Source organism: Anopheles coluzzii, chromosome X (genome assembly GCF_943734685.1).
Source record: "Anopheles coluzzii chromosome X, AcolN3, whole genome shotgun sequence".
Lineage (NCBI taxonomy): Eukaryota > Metazoa > Arthropoda > Insecta > Diptera > Culicidae > Anopheles > Anopheles coluzzii.
Window position 1 is genome coordinate 6379280 of NC_064669.1, and position 23416 is coordinate 6402695.

General features: G+C 48.9%; 1 protein-coding gene across 4 annotated transcripts in view; it reads left to right on the forward strand.

The window, feature by feature from the left end:
- The first annotated feature begins 247 nt into the window (after window positions 1-247).
- The window catches only part of LOC120953647 (protein artichoke), a 102953-nt gene continuing 79784 nt past the window's right edge, over window positions 248-23416 (forward strand). For 2 of the 4 annotated variants that reach the window (XM_049611032.1, XM_049611028.1), the window contains exons 1-2: window positions 248-580; window positions 2728-3244. The gene's annotated coding sequence lies outside the window, so the exon portion shown is untranslated. The remainder of the gene's footprint in view (window positions 581-2727; window positions 3245-23416) is intronic. The other 2 variants (XM_049611029.1, XM_049611038.1) reach the window with 2 other exon arrangements.

Consider the following 23416-nt stretch of genomic DNA (forward strand, 5'->3'; position numbering starts at 1 on the left):
CACATCCTCAGCGCCCTCAGGGAGTTATACCGGTTTTACCCTGTGCACGACCCTTGTGTGCTCCAATAACACACCACTTGTGCGTAACGTACGGCGTATCCGGTGCGTTCGCCGAGTAAAGCACACCCTTGCGTGCTGTCGCTCGCTGCCTGCTCTCAACCGTCCGTCGCTTCTCACAGCTCACGCTCGCTCGCTCGCTCGCTCGCGGTGAGAAAACCCGAACACACCACACACAGCAGCAGCAGCAGCAGAGGCGGAACGGGTACGGCGCGCGGGATTCGAGCTGGCTCGGCGAATCAGTCGCACGCCAGTAGCGCTAGTATTCCGTAAGCTTCCGTCCGGTGCGGCTCGATACACACCCGCTTCCCGAGAGTGGTGTGTGCGTTTGTGCGTGCGTGCGTGCGTGCGAGTGTGTGAAGGTTCGTTTTTCCGGTCGAACGTGTCGAAACGTGGCACGCGAAACGCGTCGTAGTGCCGTAGTGCCTACTCTCGTCGTAGCGCAAAAAAAAAACAAAAAAAAAAAACAAAAACGGAAGCTGCTGAGTGTCCCCGCCGGAAAGGTGCCGAGTGTGTGATTGGGGTAATTTTGGTTTTGGTTTTAGGTTTTTAGGTAGTGTGTGTGTGTAGGAGAAGAGGGGGAGGGGGGGTTGGTTGATGAAGAGAAGAAAGCGGTGGACGTAACAGTTATTTGCTGGTGTATGCATTTGGCGAACAAATTCACACTCACTTTAAAGAAACGGATAGGGTCCCTGCTCAGAGCATGTGGAGCCTTGCCCAGAGATATTGCAGGAACTCTACCTTTGACGGAAAAGTAGGCCCACGATTACGTTTTTCGGAGTGGGGAGGAAGCTCCGATTACTCCAAAAAGGACTGCCCCGAGTTTTCAGCCGAGGACTCGTTGACTCAGCTGACCTGCAAAGGGGGGTGGTCGTCCGGTACACCGAACAGCCTGGAACATCCCACCCCCCCCCGTCCAAAAGGGACCTTACACAGTCAATCAGGCTGACCATCATCCGGTTTCAATTCGCAATCTAATTACTGGTAATAGTGTACGAGTGCGTCGTACGAGTGTGTGTGTGTGTGTACGAGTTTATGTGAACGCCTGAAGTAGATAATAGAGGGCAGAGAGTTCCTTGCTATTGTGGAAACTCCCTTTGGTACATCCGTACCCCCTATTCAGAACACCGTTAGCCGTTAGCACAGGAAGGCACCGGACCTGTAGCATCGTCCCGCAAACCAAAAAAAACTAAAACCGATTCCGACAGTCTAAGGACGTTATTATCCTTATTGTGTTATCCCGTTGGGGCGTGTTGGGGCTTTCGGACGTAATAAAAACGGATCCTCCCTGTTGCTCGGCGGCCCGTAGTAGATCCTCCATTGCCCTTGGTGTTTTTTTTTGCTGCTCTGTGCCGTTGCTGTGTCGACTCCGTCCGGTACCTTTCGTCGGTAGTTTCGTCCAGCAAGCGGCAGTCAATGAAGGCTTTCATGTTGCAAGATAAGGAGGTATAACAATGAGACACCGGTTTTACCGGGTACCGATGGACGTGCCTGGACGTACGAGGGCATCATCCTGCCAAAGACTCCTTTTAGCAGCAGTCCCATTTTCCCCCTCCCACTCTCCAAAAAAAAAAAACGTGGCATAGTACGGGATTCCAAATTGGAAGTGCGCCTTTGGAGATTAAAAGCCAGGCGAATGGAGAGCGAATGCGGGAAGAATGGGGAAAAAAAACCCCTCATCCTCGTTGTCCAGCCGTTTGTGCTCGTGCGAGCTTTAAAGCACATTCCGCGAATCGGTGGTCGGATGGGAAGTTGAGCTTTATCGAACGCCTCCTTCAGAGTAGGTCCTGATGTGGTTCGACGGTGAATAGTGAAGAATCGATTCGATCGAAATTCTTGACGCGCGGGGTTTTTTTCTCTCTCTCTTGTTCGTTGGTGTCGTTTGCCGAGTACCTTAGGGGTCCTTGCGAACTTTACTGTTCCGCGAACGATTTAGTCACCTATAATCACGGCAAGCGGCACGGCAGTAGAGTCAGATAACTACGACCGGGGTACTTGGGCTATGCTCCGGATCTGGTAGAACTGCTTCGAGCAGTAGTTTGGAGATAATTTTTCCTTCTATCTATGTCCTGTCCATCCGCTCCGAACTGATCGGAAACTTCTCCCCTTTTGGGCCACCCGGAGCACACACACGCACACACAGTAGGGAAAAAGCTCAGGACACAGACCTTGGACTGTGAACCGTGGCACAAAGTGACAGTGAAACGAATTCGATTACCGGTCGATGCCACTCACCACAGGAAGGGGGACTTCCGACCCGTTCCAGCCTCGATTTTTTACTTCTTTCGTTTCACTTTCTTCTTGTCCGAGATCAGGATCCTTGTGCAGGTGTCTCGTTGTTTTTTTTTCGTTCTTCTGTTGCTGCCCACTTTTCACTGGCATGCTATTGTTTTACGGAAAATTCTAGTCCTCCCGTTCCGCCACTGTTGTACTTGTAGTCTTTGGGGTTTTGGAGTTCTCCAGTAGGTCCAGCAATGCGCAATGCAAGTACGCGGCTGTCAAGTGGATCTTCCACCTTGCCGGCCCAACAACGTTGACCGCGGCTTATCTCCCTTGAGGATAAGTTGTTGAGGTTCCTTCTTTCGTTCGTTTTTTGTTGTGGGTTTTGACCGGGTGGGTGTCTTGGGTGTCTCGCCTTCTCGCACTAACCGCAGCACGCTTCGTTTCAAGCCAGCCCTATCAATCAACACTTCTATCAACCCTCCCCGGGATCGTCCCCTGCTTGCCGAATGGCTGGCTGGGTGTCTTTAGCGTTCTCTTTCGATGTTTCCTGCAGCACGGCGAGAGCGGCCGGTACGTGCCGAAGGATTGTTTGGCCGCCGCACCGACTGAACTGACCGCAGTGCGTGCCGAGACAGGCAGCGTGCTACCAGGCATTAGTGGCTCTCCACTCCACTGGTGCGCGAGTGTGTATGTGTGTGTTTGTGCGCGCGAATGCATGCAAAGTGTAAAATAGTGCAAACCGAAAGCTCAAAAGCCCGCGCCAAAAATAGTGCCTCGACAGCCTGCAGAAATAGTGCGCGTCCTCGCGCCAAGAGCGGATCGCTCGATCTACCTGCTCAATAACGAAAACGATACCATTGCCCCCGCCCGAGCAGCGGACTCGGACAATCGTGCTTTTGTTTGCCTGCTGTTGTTCTGCTGCCGTACGGGGCCGTTCGCCTTCAGCCAGCAAACAGTGCAAAAGGTAAGTGGCAGAGTAGTGTGGTAGTATGTGTCTCGCCTTGTCTGCTATTTCGGTTCTTCTTATTGTAACTGGGGAAAAAAAAATGGAGGTCACTATACAGATGTCGCTCAATAATTAGCTCATTCTCCTGCTCAGTGCAAACGTCGATTCTCGTCCAATTAGTCTCCGTGCATGCAATGGTGACGCCTCGGTGTAAACCAACGGTCGGCAAGGTCCCGCAGCCGTCGTTTACTCTGGCCCGCGGATGGATTGGACTGATTTTGAAGAAACGGGAAGAATCTATTTGTATGCGCGTTACTGAATGTTTAAGCAAAACGGCCGAAGCCGTTCTCTCTGCATGAAAAACAAAATCTTGAATTTCTTTTAGACGGAATGTTATGCCGTCATACTCTTCCTACTTTGATTATCGTGAATATGGATAGGCGGACAACATTATTACGGGTGGGTTTTAGGAGTTCTCGTTAGTCAGATAGCTTAGGAAATAAGGCCAATTCTTCTTACGCCTAATTCCTGAATGATTGAAGCCTTATGATCCTGTTGATAGCAAATACTATCTCTTTCGGAAATCTCCAAGGTCCAAGGTAATGCATTTGGTTATCGTTTGTCTTCTTGTATATTAGGAAGCCGTTACATGCTGGTATATTAAGACATGCTGCATATACACGACCATTTTGATTGCTGTGTACTTTCAGGAGCAACTGAGATCCAGCTGTACTACTATTTTTACACTTAGTTTTAATAAATCGGACATACAAATCTTTGGTCATTTGGATATCTCGCTTTTGCCAAGCTCTCTGTATAATTTACAAAATTTGGACCACATCAGTTTGCCGACTGCTGGTGTAAACAACTCCTGCTAGAACCAGACCAAGATTGACCTCGCTCAATTACAAACGATCGGACACTGGCGCCATATCAGCAGGTCGTGACCTCCCCCAGCACGCTCTGCTAATCCAGTTTTCCTTTGCCAGATTAGAGCCTACATATTGCGCTCGGGCAGGCAATCGAGCAGGTCAACGGTTTTGGGCGAGATTTGTGCAATTGATTAGTGTGTGTTAGCGTGCAGGTGGAGGAAGGTGATTTAAGCCGCATCAATTACGCATCGCATCGTGTCTAATTCACGAGGGCACGAGGGCAACAGCGGCCGGGGGCTGACAATTTTGCAGCTGAATGCCGCCGAAATCCGATTAGCATTAGGCGTGGCATTAGCTCGCGCGAATGTCTTTGCCGTTCGATTTTATTTGATTAGTGACATCGAATCTGGGAGGGAGAGGCAGGTAATCTCAGGGACCGGTGCGCTGCTGGCCAATTTGTTGTGCTGGTTAATTTTGGTTTCATTATTCGTGTCTCAGTTTTACCGTTTTGCGTGTTTTCTTCTTCTCTGTTCCTTCCCGCGGCTGCACGCCACAATTTCCGGCTTCCTGTGCGGCGGGACCCCAACCATATGGGCACCAGTTGGGCCGCCGATAGGGTTTCACGTTTCACGGAGGCGCGCGACCCAACGCCATACGGTTTTAATTGCCCTCCTGGAACGCGCCGTCCGCTAGGATCTCTGCGCGGCGGCGGAGGAACTGTGTGTGTGTGTGTTTTTTTTTTGTTCCATGATCTTCGCCCCTTTTCCTTCCGCTTCGTCTCGGGTGCTCGGGCTGAGGGCGAATTAGGCAAAGAGACAGGAAGGATCGCTATGGCTTCATCAGTTGGAGAAGTTGTGTGTGTGTGTTTGTTATTTCGAGAAAAAAAATGAGAGCAAAAGTTTGAAGAAAAAAAGGCCAGCGTGTAGTTAATTTTCTCGAGTTTGCTTCCGTTTTTTTTTCTTTCGCTACTGCTCTTCTATTCACCCTCTCCGCGGTCCTCGCTGTAGTACTGTTGCAGCAACTGAAACGTTGGCAAGTTAAATGAACCCACGGGAAGAGCGCCCAATAAACGTTGCAAGAGGCGCAAACCAGCAACCAGACGGACGGGAAGAAACAACAAACAGCGTGGAAGGAAACAACTTTTTTACACACGAAGGGTGCAAGGGCAAACACACACACACACAGCTTGTGCATCCGTGACGATCATCGTGAACCATCAAACAAAACTCGCGGCTGAACTCCCCCCCCCCCCCAACCCGCTGTACCGGTTGTGTAGCTGAGAGTAAATAAATAAATGCGGAGTGCGGAGGGTTTTCCCCCATTTCCTTCGCTGCCGCCGGGTGCGATAATCCCCCGATGCGTCCCGGATTAGTGCGCCGAAGGGAAATGGTGCTGGGAAAATCGACACGTAGCCACGAAAAATGGCAGCAAAAGGGAAGACGTTTAAAGCTGGGCAGCTAGCAAAGAAGGCAAAAAAAGGCGACGAAGTACTCTCACACTGCTGCCCACGGAGTGGAGGGAGGGCCCAAACACGGGCGGGAGTAAACTGTACTAAATGATTGTAAAGGATTATTCGGAAGTTCCCTTTTTTCTCGGGGCTTCCCTCGCAGGCTGGGAGGCTTCTTTTGGGGAGGGAGGTCTTTAATGGGTACGATTTGTTTTCCGTGCTGCCGGTGGAAGTTTTAAGGGACTTCAAAATGGGGGAAGTTGTTTGAAAGATTTGAAGAGGACGCGCTGAAAGTACAGCCAATCCGGCAGGATCTAACAGCTCGAAACAGATTTTCGGCCGCCCTTAAAACAAACAGTGATATTCAAAGGATTGCTGAAGTTTTCTTAAAAGGATTGGGACTAAAACAAAAAAGAGTTGTCCCTGTGGTGGATATTGGTGGACAGGGTGTCAACTATATGCAGGTTAGTCCTCGAACAACTCCAATCAAATCCAATCCCAATGTTTGAAAAGATTTTGAGATAACTTCCCAATATTGGGGATTTTGGTTTTGTTTTTGTTTTGCAATGACACCAATCATGAAGATATCAGGACTTGAGACTCCACCTCCACGAACTCATAAACGTAAGGAGATTCATTTGGATATACTAATTGAATAAGGAAATGATGATTGTTGCTCCAAACAGCAGGAAATATAATGATGTACTTGCAATGGAGGATTGCTCGCTGAAGTTTTCTTAAAAGGATTGGAACTAAAACAAAAAAGAGTTGTCCCTGTGGTGGATATTGGTGGACAGGGTGTCTATATGCTATATGTCTATAACTATATGCAGGTTAGTCCTCCAACAACTCCAATCAAACTCCCAATGTTTGAAAAGATTTTGAGATAACTTCCCAATATTGGGGATTTTGGTTTTGTTTTTGTTTTGCAATGACACCAATCACGAAGATATCAGGACTTAAGACTCCAACTCCAAGAACTCATAAACGTAAGGAGATTCGTTTGGACATACTAATCGAATAAGGAAATGATGTTTGCTGCTCCAAACAGCAGGAAACATAATGATGTACTTGCGATGTGCCTGATGTACCTGATGTCCAACACTGCTCCAACAAAAGATATTGTGATATCTTAGCTCCAGAATATCAAGAATGCTCTGAATTCACAAAGACTCTAACATATTTTATGTATGGATCTTAGAATTGAATTACAATTTTAGTTTTTTTTTTTAGAACATTGCTCTCTTTAAATTCTCAGAAAGTGTATGAATGTTTCATTTATTGGGAAGAAAATACTGAGCTCTCTTGGACAATAGCAAAACATGCAAACAGTTACTGCTTGTACAGTATGTACTTCCTTCTGCAGGCATCCGGGAGTGCTGACTCATACTGAGTTTAGGAAAAAAAAAGAGATATTCCCGAATAACCAGCTAGGACAGTAACAGAATTGTAGAAAAGATGCTACGAACACAGTTTGCTACGGTGATATTGGATGATTGAACTCAGCAGGTTCACTAGAACACCCCCTTCCGCTCGGGAAACTGAAGCTCCATTCCCAAGCGACGGCGTAAATATTGCAAGTCAGTGCGACCTTCAACTGCGAGGAGAAAGCAACGATTGCAACGATTCCGCAAAAATATGTTTGCAGTAATAATATACGCCGCGGGGCACCGGTTCGATCACTGTCCATTCCCATTTCCCCCCGCATTCGATCGGGTTCCGACCCGAGCACAACGGCCCACTGCCGTCACCTGCTGCAAAACCATCGACCGGAAATCCCGTGCACTGCAGCGCTGTTGATTCAATGTCGGGAAAACATGCATATTCCGACACACACACACACGCGCGCGGCAACGGATAACAAAAGCCTGGGGCAATGGGTTAAGCTGTCAGGCAGGATTTTCCCCGGGTTTTTTTTATTTATTTTTGCGCGCTCGAGAAAGGAAACACGCGACGAAGAATCGCGCCCGCACTGTGTGTTTTGCTTGCGACAGATGAAAGAAAATTCCACCACAGTGGAAGGCGAAGCGAGCGGAAGATGACGAGCAAACAGCGGAGATGGAGAAGTTCGGGGACAAAACAACACACACACACACACACGCACAAACCCAACGTTCCACTGGCAGAAGACGCACCACATGCACAAGGGCGGGTTCTTTGTGCGCCGTTTTGGTCCTCCCGGTTTTTGTTTTTTTTTGTTGTGCCCCTTCGTTTTGTTTGAGACATGTTTGTGGGGCCGGGTTTGCCTGGGTGGGGTGGACGCGGGAGTGTAGGGGACGGACGACATCATTAAGGGGTCACGGTGCCGTTTTCGGCGAATGCATTTGCGCCACATTCCCGGGGCCCACCATCGCCAGGCTGCCTCTTCCTGCAGGCATGAAGGGACATATGTGTGTGTATGTGTGTGATTTGCTCCAGTGCATGCGGGAAAGTGGTAGGAAGGGAGGGGTAAGCCCGAGATCGATCTTGACAGACTTGTCAGCGTGTTCACAGTGGCGCGAGGCTAATTGCGGTGCAAGTGGATTTATTTTTGTCAATCAGCCCCCGCGGGTTCACCCGCCTGCGTGGCCGGGCCGCAGTGCCGTTGCCGTCCCGGGGAGAGCGATCGACATAAAACGTCTATTTCGTTTTTGGTTGGCGTTGTCGTTGCTGCTGCTGCTGCTCCCCACTGCTCTGCCGGAGACGGATGCCGGAGGAAACGGTCGGCCAGCTTTGTCTGCTCCGTTCCGAAGGGCGAACGTTTCGGTACGTGAGTTGTGTGCGTGTGTGTGTGTGTGCTCTTGGGTGTCGTTTATTCGTGCAGGAAGGGTGGGACCATTCTACGAACACGATGCTAGGGGGTTTTCTTTTTTTTTTTCGTGGGAATTGCATTTCCGAAAAGTTGTCAAACTAAGACGGCACCGCTTGAAAGAAGATTTGAAGGAACTGGTTGATTTTATGAAGGAAAAATAAAACTTGTGCTACACCAAACGCATTTCAGTTTCAAACTGAGTCTAAAACCAAGTAACCAAGCTGGGTACTGAGTGAGATAAACTATTCGTCTGGCTAATAGTTTGATGTACGGTTGGCAGGGTGGCGGTTTGCGGATGGTGAAGTAAGAGCTGCGATGTTGAGCTGATTTAGCGTCCACTTGGTGGAACAATTTTATGTCCAACTCATGCTCCCCCCGTGATAGTGGAGTACACTGTTGCCCAGGGTTTACGCAGCCAATCAGCTGTTGCCTAACCAGTTATCAGTTTTCGTTAAGTTTCAATCGAGCGTCGTAAACCCTCGATCTCGAGGATTCAAACTTTCCCAATGATTCTTTCCAATTCTTTACAAAAAGGGCGGAATAGCATTGACGATCCTGCAGTTATGTCACATATGATGCTATAAAATTCCTGCCCCCCCCCCCCCACTCCCCAGTCGCTGAAAACACTCAAACCTGGAAGATTTATGGCGGTTGAGCCGTGAGTGGCATGGCATCTTGGGAAAACTATTCCGCAGCACCCATTGCTTGGCGCTATTTAGCTGTACGACCCCAGAGTTTGAGATCGAGATGCTGCAGCTCTATTGCGAGCCGGACGTAGGAAAACGGCATCGCTTTGCAATGTTCTAGCCTGACGGCCGCGGACCCAGGCCTACCGCGTACTGACGCTAATGTGCTTTGCTGCGAGATGAGCACGCAGATCACGCAGATGAGCAAAATGGGATCAAATCGATCCGTATCGAGTTAAGCTACCTCACTGCGTTCGCCGTAGGGAGTCAGCTTTTTTTCCACAAACAAACCTCATCCCGAACAAAAAAAAAAAAAAACGAATCCTACATCCATTAGCCGTCGGTGAGCATTTGCCCAGCCTTTCCGCGTTGAGTTCGGTGGATATTCCAAGAGAAGGGATTGTTAGATCTTTTTTTTGTTTTTATTGGTACAAAATGCTGCCCATTGCCGTCGTTACTCCCTACTCGGGACTCTCTCTCTCTCTCTCTCTCTCTCTCTCTCTCTCTTTCTCTCTCTCTCTCTCTCTCTCTCTCTCTCTCTCTATCTTGCCTTTTACGAGCTTGGTGTATATACATATTTTGACGGCCACTTTGGATGGCGCGATAAGTTCGACCGTCGTTTAATGCGGCATTAGCGACTAAATGGTGACAGTTTGGAGCAACCACAAAAGGCCTTTTTGGTAGTAGATTCCAATTTTTGGGTTTGAGATTGGTTTTAGGTAGGAACTCACGGGAATACAACGTAAGTTTCAGAGTGGACTAAAAAAAAACAGCAGGTAGTAAGATTGATTCCTCTTGGATATTCATGTTTGTACCCTGAAGATTACGTAGAGAGCATCTGCGGTTTTGGGTGAAGCGGTACGAGATGTTCAGTGCTGAACGTGCTTAAAACTATTGGAGCACAGTTCGCGACAATTCTGCAATATGTCTCACCTGATGGGATTAGAATTTCGCCCACCAATCGGCTTAGAAAGTCTGAAGTATAAAGAACAGGCCCTAAAAGAGCATTAATTGCTCCCTTCCAACTGTGCAGCCGTTCGCAATTCCATCCGTGATGCTTTTGATGGCTGTTTTGCCTCCATTTCTCAGCACTGTCAGCACATTGTCAGCAAGTTCAGAGGCTAGCGATGGTTCTCGAAAATAAAAGGAGAAAGAAACTAGAACAGCTTATGTCAACTCGCTCTCCCGACGATGTACGATGTGTGTTCGATGCTGCCTTAGGAACCACTAATGCTCTTTGCGAAAAGTAAACCGCTCTTTGCGCTTTCGGTCTTGCTCGTGCATGACGTCCCCTCTTCCAGAGCCATCGTACCGTGCCGGCCCAGTCTTTACATCTAAAAATTCGCGGGCAAAGGCAACTGCTCCACTGCAGCCCAAGCGGCCCAGTCACGTACGTACGTACAGTGTGTGTATGTGTGTGTGTGTGTGTGTGTGTGTGTGTGTGTGTATATGTGTATGTGTGTATGTGTGTGTGTGTGTGTGTGTAGGTGCATTAATACCCTTACGCCCGCCCCCCCTTGCCAACCGTGTACGTGGTGCACGTGGAAAAAGAAGGGTTAGTTTCTTCGCCATTGCTCCAATCTCGTTGATGCAATGATGCGTAGCATTTGCAAAGTTTTCATTTGCGTTGTTTTTCGTTCTTTAAGCGCGCGATGCTCTACGAAGTCCGAGGGCTGTGTTATTGTTTCGTTGCGGCAATGCGCTCGCATCAACAAGCGAGAGTCCATCCACTAGTTGCCACTTTCACTCAGCTCCACTAGTCGTACGAGCATCCTTCGAAAGGCATGTGTTTGTAGCCTCCTCCCCCAAGGTGGACATGGACATTAATGCAGCAGGACATGTTTGACGTGGAAAAAGGGCATGTGGGAGTAGATTTTTTTTCCTCATCTTCTGCCAGCAATGTTCGGTTGCTCGAATTTACACATGTTGCAATCGCTATCGAACGGTGTTACGGTGAAAGCAGAGAGCAAAGTTATTACTTTCGCTGCATTGCTGCCAGCTGTTTTGTGTGTGTGTCTTACCCCTGGTGGAGCAAATAAATCAGCAACAAACTAAAGGGCCAGAACATGGTCACGGATGGTAACATATGGGCAGCTGCAGCTGGAACCATTATTACATTGAGCTGCTCGCTGTCTGTGTAATGTGTAATACAGCGCATACAACGGTCTTGCATACTTTAACGCTCGCCTTTCCGCTTCTTTCTACACAATCTGTACTGCTCGGTAAATCTTGCCCCGATCAGCCGTGTACACCGTAATGATAAGCTCGTAAAAGTGTTCGCATTTCACCGGTCCGCCGTTTTGTGCTGGCACCACACAAAGCAGGCGAGGAATTAAAGAACCCGAAACGCACCGCCCGGGACTACCGCGGCGCCTGCCTGATGGTGACGTGCGTAATGCCGCTCGTTTTGGCAACGAGATGATGCATTAAAAATTAACGATTATTTGTGAAAGTGCGCATCTACGCGTGAGGCTGCTCCGCGTAGAGGACAAACAAAGGAAGAAGAAGAGAGGACAAACTCCCGAGCAAAAAGGAAGCCGGCCTGGAAAATGGAAAATAATAACAATAAAGGACTGACTGCCGGAGGCGCAGTTTGGGCAGGGAGTTACAGCGAAAAGATTCGGTTTTACTCGCAAAACCGTCACAAAAACGAAACGAAATTCTGGAGCACTGGCGGGTGAGGACAGCAGCGGAGTGGTGAATACCGCCACCAGAGGGACGCGTAATGATGGCGATGGTGATGGTTTGCGATTGCTCGAGCACCGGGGGGAAGTTGCCCGGGCTACAGCACGTACACAGGTCGACGCCGACAAGTAGGTGTCAAAAGGTGTGGATGGTGACCCAATCGGCAGAAATGGGCCCATTTCACCTGACAAAAAAAAGAATGAAAAGAAGAAAAAAACACCATCACCACTATCGAAATGGCCGTCCGGGGAGTTTGATTTAGTTGTGGCGTGGTCCCGTTTGCTGTGTGCCGCAAAAGGGGCAAGGGGTGGAGAGTTTCGGTTTATCGGGCTGTTAATTTTGTTTGATTGCTTTTCCAACTGCCTATCACACCTTTTTATTTGTTTTTTATTTGCTTGTGTGCGTGTTTAATGTTTAATGATATCAGTTTTAGTTTTTGCGTACTATTCTTCAATCTTTTCGTGTGCCGGGGCCTGCCTTGCTCTTCATTTAATTAGCATTTCCTACTTTTGTTTACGATCACTTGGTTGAATTGTTGCGTTGATTTTTGAGCGATGGTCTCATGTTATGATTGGGTGCTGTGGAAAGTAGATGAATAATTCTGTCGTGGGTTTACATCAATATTTCAATGGTGATGCATTAACTCAAATACATTGATCGGGTCAACATCAATCAACAGTGCAGGAATGGGCAGCCTTTTCGAGGTGCGGGCCATAACGTTACCCAAATCGTCTTGGCAGAGCACACGACAATAATTCTCAATTCTGAGGAACTTTGAACATATATGTGAACGTTATGTGAACATGATCGCTCGTAAAAGTGTTTTTTGTAGCCTTCAAGTTCGAAGATTTCTTCTCTTAGGATCACTTTAATGTCGTGCTGTCATGCTTCATAGCATTTTCATCTTCAGAGTATATCTCTTACCCATTTCATAGAAGTCCTTAATAGGTAACAATTGCATTAAGCTGTTGTGACTGCTAATAATATAGAAAACAATGTTACTTCTGAAGGTTGTTTGCTACCCAAAATTCTTGAAGTAACTGTGTTTGACTCAGTAGTACATGTGCTTTGCTGATGCAGACTACTTGAAACGTTCAATGCAATCATTTTATCTTTGACATATTTCGATGATTCTCCGTTCAAAATTCACACGCAAGGAATATGCCACCTTTTTTCAAAAGTTTAGTTGTTGAGGTCTAGACCAAAAACCAGATTTTAGCTCCAGCATTGTGCTCCAATACTTCCACTTGGTTGATGCAATACTAGAATTGAAACGCAGCTTTGACGTGATTCGAGTAGAGTCGAGTTCTCTTTGAAATATGCATGTTGTTTTAGAAGTCTGGTAGAGCAAATCATTCAAGCCGACAAATAGCCAGACTAACTCTCGGAGATGACTTAAAAATACACTTACAAAATGAGAATGTTTGTTTAACAATATGCAAGTTGGTCCTTCAAGTTTGTTTCCCGCGAGGTCGAGGTCTACTGAGGTCGCTGGTATGTCGAGAACCACAGAATCGACTGTGGTATCAGGAGAACATTTCGTACTTTAAACATTTCTATGGACACCTCGAAACCGGAATTAGCATCCGGATAGTTTAGTTGCAAACTAGACCCAATATAGTTAGCAATATTCAACTTGACGGCGAAACGTATCCATTGCAAGGATAGATTAAGCCTAATTATGCCCCATTTCTGGAAAATGCTGCCAATATGTTAACCATGAGCGCCCTCGCTCTGGAGAACACGACCGCTAAACACCAAACACGTTAAACCAACACATTCAAGTTGTTTTATACTTTATCGGGAATCATGTGTTCCCCTAGCTATTTCTCAATTGCATTTAAGGATAAGTGACTATCTCTGTATCATAAGCAATATTGATGTATGATACAATCTGTGTAATCAAATCATCCAATAACGTTTCAAAGTTGTTATTTATCGATTTGGGGCTTTCAATTCCTCAATAAATGTGGGCCTGCTGTAGTGCTGTTGTTTAATTTATAGTCTTTCCTCTTATTCCTGTCTTAGTGCAATCGGTGTTTAATATGTACAACGTGTGTCTGTAAACGTGTCCCTAGGTCTTGGAGTATCCACCCCATGCTCGTTGTAACAAATTGATATAGTCATGCGTTTTCTTACAATCTTGAATGAATAGCAAATGAGCCTACATTTAAAGTGGACCCATTATGCTCTTGTCAATTTCTCATCATGTTAGGGGATTCACCCGTTCCGAATTGGATTGAAGCTATGGAGAGTGGCTTTGATCGATGAACTGCTAGTTTGCAGCTTACGTCTGCTGTGGTTCATTAGTGACGAACAAATATAGTTCCTCGCTGATGCGAGCTACAGTTTAGAGCAAATTGAGCAAAACAAGGGTTGTAATCAGATGTGAAGAGAAATCTCATTTACTCTTACAAAAATGTTGCAGAAAATGTTTTTTTTTAAAGCCAGTTGAAAGTGTGCTCCATTTTGAGATGACAGCGAGTGCAGGTCTTGCTACACTGCCGCACAGAGGTGACGCATGCCATCGCTCATACATTTATCAGCCTGTTCGCGCCCCAACCACGCCACGGCAGCGCGATCGTTGACATTCCGTGACCCGAATGGATAGATGGACATTTATCCTCAAATAGCAGACTACACCCTCCCCTTCCCTGCATTTGCTCAATCGATTCTAACCGCATCGCTTCCACACCCTCTCAGCCCCCGGGAGGGGGAACTTTAATAGGCCCTGCGCCGCGAACTCCATAAGTCAGGCGTGCCGCGGAGTTTCCGTTTTTTGTTTTTTTTTTTTTTTAAATTTTATATTGCACACCAGATTACGTGCCTGTGCCGGGAGTGGGTGGAGTGGGTGGCGGCAGCGGTTGCCCGTTATCCAAAATTTATGCGTGCGTGTACGCGCTCCGTCGCGTATCTTCTCGTCCCGGCGAGGAAGTGGATTTTTGGGCACGACGCGGCCCACTGTCGACCGTAAGTGGTGGACCTTTGCTGGTGGGGTGTGGGTCCAGGCTCGCGTGTTGGGTTGCACGCGCCTGAAATTGGGCTATGTTTTTTTGATGGCTTCCGAGCTTTTTCCGAGTCCGAGTTTACATAACCGCACAGCACATATGGCGGTGGTGTGTTGGCTTTTATAGCCTGGCTCGTATTTGCGTACTAAACGGGCGAGGGGTGCTATTTTTTAGCAATTTGCCTCCCGATCCTCGCTGTTTCGTTATGTTTATGGATAATGATGGCGCTCGCCGCTCCCCGCTTTTGAGATGGAGATGCTGTGGGCTTTTTTTTTCCAGCGTCCCGCCCAATCTTGAAATGGCTAGACAATGTTGTCCTATCTAAATTTTTACTACCTTCCACCAGTCATCGATTTTCGGCGTTGCCAACAACATGACAATTTGACTTTCTGGTGCTTCACACACACACACACACACACACACACAGACACAGAGACCTGGGAAATAATCTTCCGTCATCGGTCGGTTTCCAGATGGTTTCGATGGCGCACGGAGCAATGCGGGTGTTGACTGCATGCAAGTAATGGCATGTTTGGGGGGGGAGTTGACACTGGCGCACCGTAAATTCCACGGGCGAGAAAAGGGAACCCCACAACAATCCGATTAACTCTGGAACGCACACTGGAGAGCCATTAAAATGCCACTTTGTTCTTGGTGCGAACAAGGGCGCAACACTGATGCAGGCAATGGGATGCACATGTGCCACGCGGGCAGTCGAAAGTACAAGGCGGATGAAGTGCGTCAAACTGCGCAATGGGTACTGTATTGACACATTTACCACTTGCAGGTGGGTTTGTTTTAACAAGTATTTTGCGGACAGAATTTACTGCCCCATTGCCTGTTTCCTGCTGACTGTTGCTGCGATAAAGTAACTTAAAACGTTCGATTTGCTGCCCGACCAAACACGAGGGTGTACGCTAATGTGTGGCATGTTCACACCTTCACTGGCTCCTTTTCGGGCAGGGTTCGAGTGTTGCGGTCCGGTCACACTTGAGGCACATCTGTAAGCGGTTGGTGGTGCTAAACATTCGCCCAAACAACAATGTTGTGGTTTTCCCAAGTGCTCCAAGACTGGCGGGTTGGCGACACTACTGGTTGGCTGGAAATCGATATGATTGCTTTGAAGATGCCACAAGTAATGCAAACACTAGGCTGTAGCCCTTGGGTAAATGAATCGGTCACTGCTCCGCCCCCGACAGCGGTTGGGTTTGGGATGTTTGCATTTCGAGCCCTTTGAAGAGGTGCGAGCGTACATACAGCTTCTGGGCAGCAGCTAATCAAGCGCGACTTTATTCTGGTTCTATTTCCATCCCGGCGCTGGAAGTCGCGTTGGCGGCAATCTAATATCCAATGCGTCGAGCGTGTGTCTTTCAACACCTCGGGGAGAAACAAAAAACAAAAATGCTTTCGGCGGCCGACACCACCCGGTTTCTGCATTTAATTAAACGGGAGTGTGCAACATTGCTGAAGACAAGGGAAACGAATCGTTTCGGCAGCACACTCCACCGCCGTAAGAGTCCCGGGCCGAGCCGAAACATGGGGTGCAATGTTCTTACCGATTGCACGAAGCTGATTAAGATGTAGTGCACCCAATTGGATGCGTTTTTGTTGTTGTTGTGCAGTGTTTGCTGCTGCCGATAAAAGGCGTAAACGTAAACTGACGAGCGAAAGTAATGCGTGGCCAATGTACGTTGCGCTTCGGTGGATGGGCAAATGGGTGAAACTGTTGTATCGTACCGATGTACGAGGGCGAGCGAAAGCTATTTGGCAAATTGAGGGTTGTTGTCTTCAATCGCAGCAGAAGCTACACGACGAGATGGTTTACATTGAGCTACATGACAAAACAAAAAAAGAGGAAAAATGAAGAAAGATGGTTGATAGAGAACATGGAATGCATCTGTTTCAATCATTTTAATTTCATTTGTGTTGTAAAATGGATTATTGAGTGATGCATGTCGGTCCTGCAGATACCTTTTGGAGAATTTGAACTCAAGTGTTGGAAGCACTTCAGAGTTGGAATATATTGATGGGCTGTATATTAGTAAATGACTTGACTAGTGCCGCAGTTGATTGGCTAAACTCGACCTAATCAAATGTTGAATGGTGCAAAACGTTCGTTCCATCCATGAGATCCGCTTTCTGGGATAGACGTAAGCAAATTGCATGAACGAGGTACGTCCTCCAAGGTACAGAAGTATCAGGAACTTGTAACAGGGACGACCTGTCAAGTAAACTTTTCAAATACCTACCAGCGTCCTCGACGCATAAAGTTCACGAAATACATCAGCTGTAATCTTCAATTTGACAACTCGTTGGTGGTGGAAAAACCATTGGACCTCACCAGCGGCTCGGCCCAAAGATTTATTGCACACACCCGAGTCATCCGAACGTACCTACGGAAGCGCGGCAACCCAAAACCTATCTTCCGACAGTTTTTTGAAATCAATTGCCGAAGAACATTTTGACTCCGCACGATGTGCGGACTCACCGTGCCGTCCGTGTGCGAGACGAGACAGCGAGCACAAAGCAGCTCGAGTTTGTAATTGATCGACCGGACGCAATGCGAGTGCCCATCGCCGCAACCCGGACGACAAAGATCCATCACTTTGCGAAAGGGATGAACGATGGGATATAAGCCCCCGTTTGCGTGGTCCTGCTTCCTGCCTGCCCGACTGCAGCGACATTTTTCGGACACGGAAAACAAATTCCGACGGCCGACGGCGGAAGGCGAAAGGTCCGCAACGGTGCCACTGCCACGGTCTCCACCCTTCCCTGAGGAATAGGGGGCAAATGAATGATAATGAAGGGAGATGGAGCGCTCGGCGCACTTACGCTAATTATCCGCCCCGGGGAGTGGGCGAGCAAACGGCACCGAGCGAAAATAAAACAAAGCGAGCGAGCGAGCGAGCGAGCGAGGGGTGGCTGGGAGCTCGCCCGCCTTGGCACGCACGGCTGACCGCCGCAAATGACGTGGAAGATAATGGTGTATGCGCAGACGTGGGTGACGGGCGGGCGGAGTGCCGGGCAGCTGTCTGTCGAAGTCAATGTCTGTCCGGAGAGTTCACGACATTGGCGAGCGTGGACATCTCGACATTTTGACGCTTCTCTCGGTGTGTGTGTGTGTGTGTGTCTTTTTCTCTGTAGAGTTTGGCTGGTGACAGTTTGTCTCCAGAAGAAGCCAACCGTCCGACACATCTACCGCGCGCTTCCTGCTCTATCGTGCGAACCGGAGCGTAATCAGATATCGGAACGTTGGCTGAGTGATGCCTAGCGCGTTCGACAGTGCGTTCGAAGAATGGGGCCGAGGTCCCGAGGAGCGACGGAACACGCCAAAGCGGGGTAGCGCACGTTTCATTAAGTATTCTTCGCCGCCGACGGTCGCCGAGGGTGCAAGATGTCGAGGACATCATGTAAACATGTCGAAACGGTTCAACCCCGAAGCTCGATCCATCGGGGAGGACAGGGAGGACAAATGTACGCAATTGCCGTTGCGGATAAGATATAAACCCATCGCATCCTGCACCGTCTCCCCCACCATCCCGGCCACGGAGGTCACGGACGGTCGAGATGAATTAAGCGCCCGATGCGAGGTCCACGGGAATGTCAATATTGCGATTACCAACCCGCCACTGACGAAACCCGGTGGTGTTCGGTCGTGGGCGAAGACACTCTCGTCCGCTAAAGCATTTCACCAGCATGCGACCCAAAACTGCCCCCAGACCATGCAAACACGGGGCACACGTTTTGGGAGCATTCTTTCTGGGGTGGTAGGTAGGTAGGACAGCCTTACGAGCTGTCAAGTCAAGTATCGCACCGTGCCGGGGTACTCACCGATCATCACCTTCTTCCAGCGAACTGATGCGGCCCTCCCCGGTAGGTTTTATCGCACTTTCGAGTGCGATTTTGTGGCCCTGGAACGGCGTAGACTCATGAAAATCTCGTCTCGATTGCGAAGTGCCTCCTCGTGCGCCGTGGTTGTGCATGTGAAAAAGCAGAGTCGGACATAAAATGAAAAAAAAAAAAGTTAACTAGCAATAAAGTGGAATCAAAACCGTCCATCGCTGCCGCTCGTCCGTCGTGTATTGGTTCTGGTTGCGGGCGGACGGACGGGCTGACTTTCGGAGTCCGTGTTCATCTCACTGACGCAAGCCAACTTTACGTCCGTTTGATGGGTCGTTTCTGCTTGCTGGGATTAATTGCATATACACGAGAAAAAAAAGAAAATAAAAAAAACAACACATAATATCCACACACTAGAGAGCACGACGTTTCGAACGGATGAGTGACGACTAGTGATGGGGTTCTATTGAAGGGGGGCCGCATGTAACGTAACGTTCCAGTCCCGATCTGACTAAATTTATGTCCGGAATCGTTTGCGATCGGCTAGAATGTTATGGAATCGTCTGGAACTGTTTGTTTAGAATTATTAGACTCGTCCGAACCATTTCCAAACTGTCCAAAAACCTGGAAACTCTGGGAAAGATTCTTTCTTAGGCCCTAGACCTTGCATCGAGCTAGTAGAATCGGTTCATAGAAGTTACCCGTTATAAAATACACTTCGAATATAGTTCAATGATACTAATTTTCATTCCACGGTGCGAATCTGGTACCTTAAACAGTTCGGAAGTCAGTCCAAAGTCTGTGCTCCAGTTTTTGAAAACATTCGCCCAACTCTAATGACGATCTCTCGACCATTCACCCAACAGTCTCCAAGCACCGGCAGGCGGTCTTCGGCACCCCTATAAAACGCAGCTGAATCTATTCCTTCCCCCCCCCCCCCAAAGCCACACTCTCAGAAATGCTCCTCCGATTTCTGAAAATAAAAACACCAACCAGAAGTTGGTCACCCGGGCCCGGTCGTCCAGCCGGATCTCTCTGGACTGTGCAGCTCCACAATTGCGAAAGTATGTCTATGTATGTGTGTGTGTTTGTGTCTGTGTGTCTGTGTTCTATGTGTGATGTAACGTGTAGACAAGACCCGGACGACCAGGTTCACAATTGGGCCGTGTACATTTTATTGAATTGAGTCGAAAGGCAAGGGAGCAACGGCCGCTGCCGTCCCGCATCGCATCGGCCGTGTTCGAAGGCTTCGAAAGCAGATAAAAGAACACATCCACCACTCCAAATCCAATCATTTGAATTGTAGTCCGTGCACTGAAGGAGAGCAAAAGAGAATGTGTGCGTGTGCGAGTGTGTAAGAGAGAGAGAGAAGAGCTTGAACGGAACGCGCTGAATCCCCAACTCGTTGCGAGGACTCGACTCGAGCCTCAATATCCTGGTACAGAGGCAATCGATAGTGGTATTAGCACTTACGCCGCGTATTGCGGTTACGGGAACGGTTAAGAGCGAGAGAGAGAGAGAGAGAGAGAGAGAGAGAGAGAGGGAGGTCGAGGGACCTGCGAAAAAGGTTATCCCTCGTGGCAATGATTGCGTGCGTGCGTTACGTGGCATGTAGCGAGGGGCCGGATCTGTGTACGCCGACGGGATCTGAAGTGCTCTCCGTGACCGAGAGTGGAGATGAAGAGAGCGTACGAGCAGTAGGACCTCTTCGCAAATCTCTTCCAACCACACAGACACACACACACACATAAACACACACTCACTCGAAGGCACGCGATAAAAATATATTACACCAATCAGGGGATAAATAAAAATTAATCGCCCTCTCGTGTGTGTGTGTGTGATGGCGCCCATGTGCCTTTATCGGCTACCAGGGCTGCCCGCTTGCAAGGCTGCGGAAGCCGGCGGAACACATCGATCAGGATCTTCGTGTCGGAGTCGGTTTTGGAAGAGGGAAGCGAAAGTGGAAGCAAAAAAAGGGAAACCTTTCGCCCCGCCACAGGAAACAAACACTGGGAGGACAAATTGATATGACATACGATACACGGGTTTTGGGGAGTCTCATCCTCGTACTTCTGCTGCCTTCACTAAGGCGCACATCCTCTTACACACACGTTGGAGTTAATTTAGTGCCCATTGAACGGACGCTGTGTCGATTTGTCTTCCTTTGGGTTTCGCCCGAGCTGTTTCGCGTCCCCGTTCGTCCGTCCAGTGGACCAGAGCATCAATTGAAGAGGATGAAAGGGAGATAGAAAGGAGAGAGAGAGAGAGAGAGAGAGAGAGAGAGAGAGAGAGAAACAAAAAAAAACTGAAGATACCCTGGGAGTTTCAGTCGGCGTAACGTCAATTGTCGTCCGTCATCGGTCCGGGGTTTTTGGATTGATACCGCACAGGGGTTTCGCCAATTCTTTGCAGACCCTTTGCAACCACTCTCTGGTCCTCTGTCTGTATGTATGTGTGTGTGTGTGTATGTGTATGTTTGTATGAACGCAGTGGTTCTTCCGGCAGCGATCCACACACACACACATGACCGGTTCCGGTCTTTTTGAAGTACACATGGCGGTTGTTTGTGGAGTTGCAACCCCCAAAAAAAAAATGGGAAAAGAAGTAGCAAAATTTGTTCGCGAATCGCTCGATTGGATTGTGTGTTTGAGTGTGTGTGTGTGTTTGTGCCCGCCTTGTGTATAATAGTTCACCGTGGTATGCCCGTACCGGGAGGATGCTCGGTATACGCCGGTACCGCGTGGTCCCAGGCTGGTAGTTAATTTCAGCTGGCTTCCTCCTCTATGCCTGTATGTGTGTGTGTGTGTGTGTGGGTCATTCGCAAACGCCCACCGGAAGGTACTTCTGCCGAAGTGGCGGGGCCTTTCGGTGCCCGGTTACGCTCGAGCGAGCTCCAAAAGAGCGAGCTCGGCTGCAGGTTATTGGGCCCGTGTTCCGAGGTTCAGGGGCTCTTGAGAGTTGAACGGGAGCCGGTGGGTCTGCGATGAATATCCGAAACGGGAGTTCCCCGCGTAGAGCATCCCCGGCAGGAGGGCCCCTGGAGAACAGGCGGTAGTTCGTGTGCCGCAGACGGTCGTCTTCTCGTCAACTGCGCGTACACGGAATGGGTTTTTCGACGAGTTTACGGTTCAAGTGGCCGGAACTGCCGGAGCACTTGAATGCACACTGATCTGGTGGGGGAAGGGTCGCGGGGAAAGAGAACCGAAAAACACATCCCGTAGGCCTCTGCTCTGTGTGTGTGGGGTACGACGTGGTACGAGTGGAACAGAAGCTGAAGTAGTGCAGAAAAGGGCTGTACCGACAACCGAAAACCAACAAATATATACACACCCAGTGCTACGCTACCGGGTGCTATGTTGCTGGACGCGTAATCATGTAAACCCCAGGCGCCGCGCGCTCACTTCCTCACAAGTGCTCTTGAGCAGTTTCGAACGAGCAACTGTCAAAAATCGATCGACTCATTTACACACTCCCGCTACTGCGGCAGAGCACACAAGGGGGCTGTGAGAGATGCGCACGACTTCCAGCGCACGACGTAAACGAGGTGCTGATGAGGTCTATCAGTGCGTTGCCCACAGTTTGGAGCATCCCATTTATTTCGTAGCAATCGAGACCTCGGAGAGAGGGAGCAAGAACAAAAAAAAAAAACAATCGAACGCTTGCGGATGTTGCGGCATATCATCGCGAGTGTACGTCGCTTGGGTCGTTAGCGTCTCCAGGTTCGGATCGCATTCGTTATCGGAACATTAGCGCTACGCGTTCGAAGTCGAAGCTGCAGAGTCAATAATTTTTTGGAGATCCCAGGAACCTTGTCTTGCTGATCTAGCTCTAGCGGCCTGCCGCCTTTTCTTCACACCGGAGAGTTCGTCTGGAACAGTGAAGAACAGCACGTACGTCCAACCCGATCTTCCAGCAGCAGACTACATCCGGACTGCACTTTGACTGAAGTGCAGTGGTGTATATAAATTAGCCGCCGTGCCGTGCCTCTCACCAAGTTGTTTGTGTTTCCGGGAGTCTGCTCGGAGATGGGGATGCGTAACGGCACTAAATCAAAGTAACCTAACTGTGTGTGTGTGCAGTGTGTATACAGTTTTTTTCGACTTCTTGTTGGACGATGAAGTCGTTTACCATTAAGCAGCAGCTGGGAATCATTGGTTCCCTGGAGCAGTTGGATCGCTTTATTTATAATCCATCAACTCCTCCAGCTCGGTCGCGTGCTCCACGGCACGCAGTGTCTCAGGCGCGTTTGGGCTGCGTACTGTGGAGTTAGCTTCACAGATATTCATCGCGTGCTCGATTGTGGCGAAATGGGCAATAATGTACACGAACTCCCTTCGAACTCGCCTGCTGCCTGAGGATGAGCGATTGTAATAGTTGGGGTTGACAAAAATGGACTTGATGCGAGTTTGACATCCACCAGAAGTTGGCAGACGGAATGGTGTTTTGTTGTTGTGTGGGAGAAGAGACCCTGGAGGGAGCCGGGTCGGTAGCAAAATTGCAATGAATAAGCCGATTATGCGACTCACGCATTCCACACGTCACCAGGTCCGTTGTCGTTGTCTTCTGAGAGGTCTGAGAGGGTTTTATTTTTTTTAATATGAACCCTCAACCACTCGCATCCTGCGCGCTCTATGCTTCCATTTTTCCATTATCTCGCGCGTACAATCTTGCACGACACGACAATAAATGCACCGAGTGTGTGTGTGGGTGTGTGTGTGTCTGCTGGTGTGCAGCGTATGGTGGTGCATACGGATGCGGCGCATCTTCATTCCACGGTACCGCGAGTACGCCACGAGCGCTGGCAGGGTGGGCTGATTTATCTGATTGTGCTGCGAACATTCTACACCCCCCTCCCCCC